Source organism: Nilaparvata lugens, chromosome 6, assembly GCF_014356525.2.
Source record: "Nilaparvata lugens isolate BPH chromosome 6, ASM1435652v1, whole genome shotgun sequence".
Taxonomy (NCBI): Eukaryota; Metazoa; Arthropoda; class Insecta; order Hemiptera; family Delphacidae; genus Nilaparvata; species Nilaparvata lugens.
Window position 1 is genome coordinate 19,046,721 of NC_052509.1, and position 9,958 is coordinate 19,056,678.

Below are 9,958 nucleotides of genomic sequence, written 5' to 3' on the forward strand. Positions count from 1 at the left end.
TGATTATCTACTCGTATTACTATAACACTTGAATCAACGGTAAACCACACAACATGCAAACATATTCTTCACATGATTCATTTATCTTATTTGTTTGAACAAAAACAAGTCAGTTAGATAAACACATTATAAAAATTCGTTTTTTGTAAGGCTATCTAGAGCAGCAGAACAGCTTTGGACTGCCTTGGTGATGTACTAATATACAGTATATGTACAAAGTGTACAGTATGAACATAATATTCAGTACATAACTTGATTTAATGGAGTCATTTGATAGTTTCAAAATATGCTTCTTGATCACTCAGATTTGGATTTGAAGAGTGACATCAAAAGCTTTATTCTCAATTTTGTATGATGAGAAAATAAATAGTAGGCTTAAGCTTAGTTTACACCAAAGTTATTAACAAAATTTTAATAACTTTATCCTGATAGATTCTATTAGATTGAACGGAACTTGACAAACACATATGTTCATCATGTGTATGATAAGTTATGTTCAATCTAATAGAATCTATAAAGATTAAGTTATTAACATTTTGTTAATAACTTTGATGTAAACGCAGCATAATACTTAATTTATTTACAATCAATAATACAAATCGGTCACTGTACTTTAAATATTTTGAGAACTTACTCTTCAATGAAATCATGGATTGAATTCTTATAACTTCGAAAACCAAGTCACTATTATGAAGACATGCAAAATATATCAACTTTCATCTACCCCTCCACAAATCTTACTCCCGGACAACAAAATTCAAAGTTTCTTCTAATTGGTGATTACTTCATCATCTTTGATTTGCATATTAATTGCAAGTTCTACGAATACCGCCAATGAAAAGGTGATTCTCCTACCCTAGGTCCGATTCAAGTTTTTGAAACCGGTTCATTGTATTGAACATCATTGTAAATAACGCTTTCTAGAGTCATTATGTGAATGGAACTTTATGTTAGATTAGAATAGCATAATGACGTATGAATGATGAGATTCTTGAATTTTCTTGTAGCACGTACCTTTGGCGGATAATTCAATGAAATTGATATTCTATTGAAGATTAATGATTTTCATGTAGTGATAATGTTAGAAACAGAATGGACTATTTTTATTGTCCAAGATGAGGGTTATGTACCACCAGATAATAATGAGATATTTTTAGTTGAAAGATTAATCTATGTGTGATCCAGTAAAGCAACAATTTGAGCTCATATGAACTTATTTTGTCCTACTAAATGAAGGATTGGTGAAGGGATACGTTTGTGAGACGTCGTGATAGTATTAATGTAAGTTTTTCTTTTGATGTAAACTGTGATTTTTCTGCCATTTTTGAGTTTCAAAAATGAGAAACTTTCAGTTATTAATTTAATAAGATCACTATGAAACCTTAAAACTAAACTTATAATTTAAATTATTCAACTTATCAATAAATAATCATCAGTCATTTAAATGAGAATTTCAAATTGAAATGTCACAATCGAAAAATTGTGACAAAATTATGTAAGTATTTATGTAAGAGTATATTAATTAGTGGAGCACACAAAAACAGCTAGTACTATAATATCATATTCTCTCAAATATTATAATCGGAGAAAAGAACCGAGAAATTAGAATATGTGGATGCCACCTAACTCAACTTGATTTTTCACTACTATCAATATCACTGAAATTATTCAAAAATCATGTTAGACAATATTATCAATATTGGAGAAATCATTCTGTATCAGACTCCGATGTAACCAATATTATCGAGACCTTTCAAAGAATGTTAAAAGCAATAGCATTGGAAAGTTGGTTTCTTCGTTACGTATTTTTTTGGTTTGAAAGGTTGGCCCATCGATTGAATAATCCTGCTTCGATAACTGTGAAAATGTCTGAAAGTTGCATTCATTTTGGCTTCTGAAAAGATTTGTCACCTTGAAACTCGTTTGCCAAACAGCGATTTCATTCTCTCTGAGTGACATTGTGCACTTGAACTTACTGTAAGCTATAACGACAAGAAACGTTCAGCTAAAATTTCTTTTCCAGCGTCATCGTCAATAATTACGATGCAACTCGATCGCATGGTTGTTTGCAGCTTGAAATCTCAGTGCAACAAGATAAAAGGCTCTGCCTCAGATACGTTTTCAACCAAATTACATGCACTTTTTAAGTTACAGTGAATAACTAGTGAAAACGTTTCTAGGGTTATACCGTTCAAAGCTCACTGGTTCACTTCTTTATACCATTCCATCAGATTACTTTCTTTGTCCTTCACATTCGAACAATAATTATTATTGCCATAAAGATTGCTGCAAAAGATTCTATTGTTCTTTCCTATTTGTGCTTTCTTTTTGTGATTCATTTTTTCAATAATTTCAGCTGTTTACATTTCAGAATTTTATGACTAGATTCTTATTTTTATTATCGTAGATTGAACAGTAGATTGGTCATTATTTCGAAATAGCACAAAGCATTCGTCATTTCTCTGTTCATGGAAGCTGAAAGTCTTCAATAATACAGTATTAGTTCAAAAATCTCTCTTTATAGGTAAATGTATTGGTTGATAGTTTAAAGAACTCAACGAAGTACTCTTTTCGATTCTGTGAGAACATTCAATAAAATTCTTTCATAATTTATTCAGATTTTCAACCTGCCTCGTCTGATATTCTGATTCTCCCAATAAGCCGACAATCTTGGATTCATTGTAAAACCTCAAATACGGAAGCTTTTTTCAATAAAAAACGGCATAATTCATTCACGCACAGATTAGCAAGTCTAGCCTGTTCCTAAACTGAAAGCTAAAAAATGAATACTAAAAATTCAAAATTGGACACAAGATACTCAAAACAAATTCGTCAAGTTTCAGTAGATATTTTCAACTGGAGAAGCCCACTTATATCTTGTACCTTGTATATTCATAATGAGTTGATGTAATACTGTACAATAAATTGATTGAGAAAATTATACAATTAAATTAGAATTTACAATTATAAAATTACCTTTTTTATGTCGGAGCATGGAAGAGACTCCTGGCATATTGGGCCAGATCGCGAATATAGAATGACCTATTTGCTATTTTTATTATTGGTTTTCGCTCTCTTCCCAGTCTTCATGAGAAGTGAAAGAGCTTCCTTCATAAATGAAAATTCAGACTCTTTTCTTGTACCTTACATCAATTTTATACCGCTTTATGAAGCTCCCGGAAAAGTATGCCAATGCTTTGGCCCAATTGCACAAAAGCCGGTTAAATTGTATCGTGATTAATTTCACGAGAACCAATCAGAGAATGCTTTTTCGAAGTAAAGGCTTCTGTGATTGGTTTTCGTTTCACGATTAAAATTTAACCGGCTTTTATGCAACCAAAACTTTGTATTACAGTAAAACAGTATTAACAAATCACTTCATTGCTAATGAAGAATCTACTGTCAGAGAATCAACTCCAGCTTTAGGTCGAGACCATATCAAGCGTTTTCAGAGTCGGCATGCAGGAACCTCTCCGATTACCTGATTGGTAGAGCACTACTTAATCCTTACCTAAAACAAAATGAATTCCGAAAATGGCTTAATACTCTATTATGTGTAATAATGATTGTTCATCAATAACAAAATACTGAAATAAATATAATAAAATTCAGTTTTTCTAAAAACAATCAATATATGGCAAATATTCAATTCATGGAAAATAATATATAGTGAATGCACTCATATATTGACAGCTCAGTAATTGGTTGACATTGAAAGCTACAAAATTTAACTTAAACCCATCATTTCCTACGCTTTTTAGAAGACGATCAATACTATTCTAAGGCAGCTATATCCTAAGAAGCCTTACTACTATCTTTATTGCACTCGTATACACTCATGTTTAAAGTAAACATTCAATTGAATGTATTTCTCCATCTATTTCAATGAACATATTTCTCATGTATTATCTTGTCAGTACAGTATGCTCTTCCATATTACTGAGGGGTTTTCTCTGAGAGAGCAATGGAAAATCTCTTCCGTGGTTCATATGACAAGAAGAACAGTCTACAATGTTACGATACTGATCACGATTTGAACAGTATCATGTGATTAGCCTTGACAGTTGCTATCACCGCCAGTTCACCTGGAGATCAGTGCTCGTTCTTGTACCAAACTGAGGGAAGTTCCTGTGTTGATCTAGAAAGTATAGGCACAGTGGAACTCACTTCAAACTGGCAGAATTAGTTGAATTAAAAAAATCATGTTACTCATATGAGATACTGACAGCTTGAGTGTATTTCACTATACACACAGATCTCTTCCATCGTAAATACAACCGGAAGTGCTTCATCAAATAAAAATTTAGATGCTACTTTTGTATCGATGTCGTCGCAGTCGATTACGTCTGCTGTCGATTGTCATGCTGCTGAGGAAGTAGACTAATGTTTTGCCCAGATGAGTAAAACGAAAAATAATAGTTTTTCCGATATAAATCATTAATAGCCAATTTATTAATATCCCAGTTAGAGATTGATAAAGGAAAAGTGGAAAGACTTTGTACTTGGAGGATAAAGTAAACCAATTAATCAATTTTTTCATGAGGAAAGTTTGACTTTTACGTGATGCGGTTGAATTGAATAAATTGCGGTTGAATTGCCAGTTGAGCTCAACTAATACGAGTCAAAGTAAGCTGACCCAGTGCTGTAATTGGCTCTCAAGAATGTACAAAAAAGTCTAACAATCCAATTCATGAAATACGAAATATTCAATTACAGTATTATTAATTCCAGTAGTGGTAGGCCTACTGGAAATAAATCGACAGGAATTTATTAACACTACTTGATAAAATTCTCTATTTGAATTTTTCGATACATATTGTTGAACAATGCTTACCGGTATGCTTCCCCTAAATGCTTCAGTACTGTCGTAAATAGCATTTCTACGATTATTGATTGGTATATCAACCATTCTAGCGTTCAACCCATTGGCGTAGATAGCTGTTTGGTTTGACATTGAGGGGGGGGGTGTCGTACTGGGGGGTCTGGGGGGATGCCCCCAGTGACGATTTTTTTAAAAATAGCTTATTGAAATGATGGTTTTCGAAGCATATTTCACTTAAAATCCGTTTTAAATTATCTTATTTGGCAGTGGTAAATTAGTGGGCGAATAAATAAAATTCTGAGTTAATGGTTTTAAGTTTTACCAAATACAAATTATTTACAAAAAAAGCATAATAAAACAGCATTTTATTGTTTATTTTGATTACCAACCAAAGCAGGATAGCTAAATAACCATAAAAAAGTTCTCCACTCACAAACCATACGAAGCTGTAATTTTTACTTAATAGCTAAAACTGTGTTACAAAGATCAACATAAATTCTCATGAGTAATTACATTTTTCAAAACAAAGTCCTAAATCTTTCTGATTGTAGCCCTTGTAACTGTCCTTGTTTGAAGAGAGTTTCAGATACAAAATACTTAGGTAACAATCGTAACATAATAGACGAGTGTGTTCGTGCTTAATAAGGATATAGATTCCACTAGAATACTTTGTACACTGGTCACTCTTGTCATACATACAAACGACACTATGTATAAATATTTCGTACAAGGCAAGTATATTCCCAATTTACAAATAAACTAATAAAAATGTGTTAATTAAAAACGTCAATAAATTTTTCCGGGGGACATAGCCTATACCATAAAATATTGGGGGGACGCGTCCCCGTGTCCCCCCCAGGATCTACGCCCATGGTTCAACCGTTCAGCGAATTTAAACTAATAATGAGAACGGTATTTGCTGCATCTTATTTTAGATAAGCCTATCCCATGAGATAGCATGTGATGGATAACGACAAGAAATGTTCTTGAATAATGAGAACTAAAAAATAGATTTACTCCAATTGAATCATGAGAAAAATCATCATTCTTTCCAATGTACCTTACACGTTATATTCTTCGAACATCAAGCATACCATATTCAAGAAAATCATCCACAAATACTATAAAAATAATAGTTATGTTTTCAATCACGAAAGAGCATGAACGTAGAATGATGTACCAGGAATCATGCAAGGGGCTTCTTGTTATCGATTTACGTTTTATCATCTCCATGCGAACAGCTAATTTCTTCAGACGGTTACAATAGTGACTTGAATTGAATGTGTTCATACTTACTACTTTTGGAAATGTCGACTTATCATATTACACATAGTCATATTTTTTTTTATTTGAGAGAGTTTGCTTGAATGAGATTCTGTTCTATTTCTATGGCTCAAGCCTTGCAACAATCATCAACAAAGAGATAACATTATTTATGAAAACAAAAAACAGCTTCTTAATAATGTCACGTTATTTTTTATATTTAAATAACGATTAGCCTCCTGCTTGGCATCAGTCGGTAGAGCATGAAATATTTTAATAATTATAAAAATTAGGTCGTGGTTTTTCATAGGATACAGTCTCATAAAAATCCTTATAGGCCCAGATACGAGCTTCCACAATAATTCTGATAATTCATTAAAAAAATAAATATATATATATATATATGGTACTTATCCTATAGTATTGAGGAATTAAAATAAATCGCACACCATAAACAATTTGATACATAAATTAACAAATATTGCAGAAATAGATCAGAGCAGAAAATATAAAGAGCGATAAAAAAAATATATAATATAAAAATAGAAAAATAATCGAAATCAATAAAATATTACAGGCTAAATACTATTCTCTAAATTTTATAGCACGAAACGTTACCATGTGCTTTTATTTTATAATCATATGTATCCTTTTGCATGTAGCTGCGATATTAGCTTGCTAATATTTGTCGACTTGGACAATTCCATTAAAAATAGATTCCTTAAAATCAGCTTGATAAATTGACAACCAATAATCCAAATATATATATTAAATTCTATAGTATCTAATAGATTTCTTTGCAATGAATATATATTTTATCTCAGGGTGCAAGATTCGGCACCTGACGGAATAAATAGAGCAATTCATCTAGTGAATCAGAGCTACAACAAACTATCACAAATTATATTGCAGAAATTAAAGATCATATGAATATGTATTACTAGCCTAGATTTTATACTTCTTTGATTTATAGAACTTCTGATATGTATTGACTCGTTACTCTTCTAATAAAATACCTTTAATACTATATTTACTTGCGCAAGTATTTTTTACTAAATTCTTAATTTAAGAGAAAACCCTTTCGACGAGCTAGCTTTGATTCTCATGTAATTTCGAAGCACTGAGGGCGCCCTATCACTATTTCAATATTTCTCACTCACGTGTCGAAATTTTCTTATGAGCTGCTGATGTCAATCCAACTCCTGGTGGTCCTGGACTATGGTAGCCGGAGTCGTCTCTTCCAAGGGGTTACAAAATTATTTAAAAAATGAAAATGACTTTTGCTTTATAAGAGCATCACAAAGTCTTATAAGAAATTTAGTAATTCAATCTAACTTTAAATTTTTACAAGTTATAGCAAGGTATTACGCTCTATAATATTTTGGGACCTCTCATGGTGGCATTTGGCAGGCGAGTGTTGGTTCTCCTTTCTCAATTTTACAATTCTCATTTCCGATTTCTAAATTTACATAAAATTTGAATATCCTAGTCCTCTGCCATTCAAGGTTCAAATAGACCGTACTAAAATATTGAATTATTACTTATGTTGTATGTTTAATAATTTCTTTGCCTTCGGGCCATATCCAAAACATAGACTATACAACAATTTTATACAAATTCTATTTATTTGTAGAAATATATACAAATATTTTTGAATCAGCTTCTATTGCCGCCTATCAATTGCCATTATGTGATTGGTGCATGCAAATTATTTCAGTATTCATGCGCCTGGTAACCTCCTATTTCCTGGATACATTTAATTATTCTTATTGGGTTTTTTAAATATGCTCCCTACATGCTAGTTAATTTTTTATATGTTATTATTTGTTTCATGCATCATAATAATTAGCCACGTGAGACCTTTTGTTCCTCAAATTGCATACCGTTTTGCCACAATAAAATTCTGCCAAGGTGTTTGGTCAGATTCTACGTTGCATGGCTCGGTCGATCGTAAGGTCGCCGATCACTAAATGTTTATGCCTAACCTCAACCTTCAATATTTTATAATATATTATATATTAGCAAAAAATTATTTCAATTCCTCTTAGGCTGTTGTACAGTTCAGCCAGGACAATCTGATATTATCTAATCTTTATGTTATCTCTTTGGCGATATTAGCCAGTTACTTTACTTAGACCTATAAATATTTTAGCTAGGGATTCTTATTAATCAATCCAAATTAAATATGTTACAATAAAAACATGAACAATATCAACTAAGATTGAAGATTTCAAAAACTTTCACACTCAATAATGTTGTATTGTTTTTGGAAAAGTGGAGATAATCCGAATCTTCTAGTAGTTGTTTTCAGAGGAGATTTTTCCTCTTACGAAACAAGTTTCTTCTCTCTCCATTGTCACCCGTGGCTGCATCTTCGATGTCATCATGTGTGCAAAAAACATCTTCGTAATCGGTTGTCTCAGGTGAGATGGTCTGTGACAGACTTCTCTCTCCCACTTCTTCTCTTTCCACTTCTTCTCATCTTCTTTCAACCTTTTCCCACTTCTCCTTTTCATTTTTCTCACTCCTTTTCCCTCATTCTCTTCACTTCACTGATATTTTTCCTTTAATGTTATTTTTTCCCTTCTCCTATGTGTAACTTACCTCTTTTTTCCCTTCATTTGTTATTTTTCCTCCTCTTCCTGATCATCCATCCTCCAATTCCTTCTATTCTTGCTATACTTGTAATTTCTCCTCATACTCTTTTCTTACCCTTACATCCCATTAAATTACTGATTATTTTTCACGTCTCCGTTCGTCTTCTTATTCACTCCTCTTTCCTGGAAACAACGAGAAAAGTGTTGCATTGTTCCCACATTCTTTTTTATTCCCCCTCACTTTCTTCTTCTTGCACTTGTAATTCTCCATCCCGCAACCCTCTTTCCTTTTTTCTTCTTCATCTCCACCTGCTTATCCTTCACCTGCTTTTGATCATTTTCCTTCTTTTGATCCTTTTCCTTATATCTCCTATTTTCCTATTCATTTTCTCCTGTCCCTTCACTTTATCACTAGTTTTTTTATTTTACCCTCTGCTTTTCTCTACTCTCTCATCCAACTCTTGATCCCCCCATATCTCTTGCTCTTGCTTTAATTCCGATGACTCCTCATACTCTTCTCCTATTCTTGCGTCCCATTAATGATTATTTTTATCACTCCCGTTCGCATTTTTCCTCCATGCTCTGCTTCTCCTCATTCCCTTCATCCCCTTATTCCTATTTCCACTTCTCTTTTTTCTCCTCTCCTATTTCCTTTTCGTTTTCTCCTTCTCCCCCTTTTCATACTTCTTCTACTTCTCAAATTCTCTCCTCATCTCCTTCCATCCAATTCCTTCCAATTTGTCTTTTCTCTTTTGTCAACGTTACCTTCTTCTTCCTCTTCTCTTCCACATTCTCTTCCACCTTTTCTTCTTCCTTCACTTAGTCTTCTTCCACTAACTTATTCCCCTCATAGTTTCTCCTTCCTGTTCTTGTCTTCCTCTTCTCTTCCACATTCTCTTCCTCCTTTTCTTCTTCCTTCTCCTAATACTCTTCCACCAACTTATTCTCCTCCTAGTTTTCTCTTCCTGTTCTTCCCTTCCCCTTACTTTTCTTTTTCTTCCTCTTCCTTTTTCTTTTCCTTCTTCTACTTCTTCCTCTTATCATCCTTTTTCTTCTCCTACTCCAACTCCTCCTTCTCATCATCAACCTTCTTCGTCCTTTCCTTCATCCTTAATCTCCTTGTTTTCCAGTTCTTCCACTACTGATTAGTAATGGTGCTGGTTGATTAACTGAGCTTCCAGATTATCGCCTGCTTTAGACGCTATGAGTTGTCGGCGGGAGGGGGAAGGGAGGGAAGTCCCCACCATGGCCGCTATATATAAAGTTACTGGAAGAA